The sequence below is a fragment of the Penaeus japonicus genome, unplaced genomic scaffold (assembly GCF_977035675.1).
Source record: "Penaeus japonicus unplaced genomic scaffold, GWHDUDI00000001_assembly GWHDUDI00000028, whole genome shotgun sequence".
NCBI lineage: Eukaryota > Metazoa > Arthropoda > Malacostraca > Decapoda > Penaeidae > Penaeus > Penaeus japonicus.
In genome coordinates, this window is record NW_028234430.1 from 21,314,697 (window position 1) to 21,317,196 (window position 2,500).

Genomic DNA, 2,500 nt, shown 5'->3' on the forward strand with positions numbered 1-2,500 from the left:
GTGCGCTTTTTCTCTCCGCGGAATGACTTAGTAAGAATGTGAATCATGCTCTGACGTTTACAAGGATAAGTATTATGATTTTGTAATATTGGCTTCCAAGAGGAGAAAGCTCCCGGCGGGAAGCGGTGACGGTGCAGGAGATGGCCTTTGTATTTCTTTGTATCTCCTTCCTTTCTCTCTGTCTGAATTTTTCCTTTTCCTTCTATTTTCCTCCCTTCTTCCTTTCTTTTTCCCGGTCTGATTTCTCTCCCTCTCTTTTTCTCTAAGTTCCTCTCTATATTTCTTCATTTCTCTGATTTTCTCTTCTTTCTGATTTTCTTCCTTTCTCATTCTCTCTTTTTTACTCTTTCTCCTCCCCCTCCCCCCTCTCTCTAAGCCTTCCCTTCCTTGTCAAATTCCCCACCTCCTATCCCCCCCCATCCCCCTCCTCCATGGCCACGTCTTATCCATCTCCATCACTTCTCTCTTCCCCCATCACCCCCCCCCTCCCTATCCCCCTTCGCTATCTATCCCGAGACGAAAGGATACACGCGCATGGTGCACCCCAACCTCAGCCATCCTATCCTCTCCTATCCTATCATACCCCCCCACCCCACCCCACCCCAGACGACCCTTGGCCACTTAGCCTGCCCTAAATAGCCTTGTAAGGGACTCGCCTTCTTGTCTTCCTTGTTAAGTTTGGATTGTATTCTTTTAATTGTTTTAATGTTTTCTTTTTCTGGGTTTGTTTGGTATGTTTTGAGTATTTTTTATTTTTTTTTTTTAGTTTGTTGTTGTTTATTATGTTTTCTTTTCTTTCTCTTTTTGGGAGGGTGGGGGGTTGAGTTATACTTCGATATAATTATTGTCTTTTTTTCTCTATTGCATCTTATCTTTTTGTTCTCCTTCTCTTTCATCTCCCTTTTCTTTTTTTCAGCTTCCTCTTCTCTTCACTTATCTTCCTCTTCTTTACATCGTCTCCCTTCTCATCCTCTTCCTCTTTTCCTCTCCAGTACTTCCATTTCTTCTTCTGTCCTTTTCATTCCTCTTCTTCTGAACTTTTCCATCATCTTATTCGTCTGCTTCTTCTCCCGCTTTCCCTTCCTCGCCCTCGTTTCCTCCCTTTCCGCCCCTCCTCTCATTCAGACCTAAATTAGTCTCCCCTCGAAATCCACGCTCCTTCGGGGAAAAGAAAAAGGAGGATAAACAATTAAGGACTCTCTATACCAGCCAATGTTGATAGCGAGGACCCCTAGACGCCAGATGTCACAGAGGTCAGAATTCCTTGTATAATAAATGTCTGAAAGACCCTTAAAGTGCATTAACCGAGTCTGTTGGAAGGTTTATTTTGCAGGTCACTCTCGGTTCTAAGATTTAGGTTAAATGTCCTTTATCAAGCCTTCTTTCATTTCCTTTTTCTTCGCTTATTTTTCTCCTTTTTTTGTGAGTGGGTGGGGGGAGAACGTGTCGAGTGTTTTTATAAGCCTTTCTTAACGTTTACGCTTTTCTGTATTTATTTTCTCTTTTTCTCTTTTAGGTTGAATGTCCTTTGTCGACCTCTCCTTCGCTTTCCTTCTCCTCCTCCCCTTTCCTCATTTTCCTTCTCCTCTATCTTTCCGAGCTGCCAAAAGGGGGGATTTATATATCTCCTATTTACCTCTTCCTCCTCCTCCCCCTTCCTCACTTGTTCCCTCTTACCCCACCCTCTACTCCCCCCTCTCTTACTCTTTTTCCTTCTCCTCTCTCTCCGTCTCCACCTTACCCCCAGCTCCAGCTCCAGCTCCAGCTCCAGCTACTCCTCCTCCCCCTCCTCTTCGTCCTCCATCTCCACTTCCACCACCACTACCTTCTCTTCCTCCTCCGCCTCCTTCTTCTACATATCCTCTTCTTCTACTTATTCTTCTTTTTCTACTTGTTTTACTTCTCCTTCTTCTTCTCCCTCCTCCTCCTCCTTCTCACTCCTCCTCCTGCTAATCTCTCTCTGCTCGAGACATTTCGATCCTATCAAATGTCTCGTAACAGTCGTCATTACTCCTCCGAGACTCCGTGGGAGGTATCGTCGATGGCCGCTTTTATTTGTATATTTGGTGTAATTGTTTGTTTTGGGGAAGGTCGATTGTTCTTTGTCGTTTGGGATCGTGTTTGGTGGATTTGCATTATTATTATTATCATTATTATTATTTTCATCTTTGTCATTATCACAATAATTAGCATCATTATCATTGCTAATATTACTCTTGGATTCATTGTCATTAACTTCATTATCTTTATCATCATTGTTATCAATATCATTACTATCATTATCATAATCAGTGTTGTCATCGTCATCAGCATCATTATTGTCATTACCATTTTGATGATGCTTGTGCTGCTGTCAGTGTCGCGTTCAAGACATATCTCTTAAATCTTTTCTCTTTCTTCTTCAATTTTGTCTATTTATTATTTTACTTACTACAGTCTTTAGTGGGATTCACTACATTCTAATTTTCTCCCATGGGCGTTCTCCCTCTTTTCTCTTTTT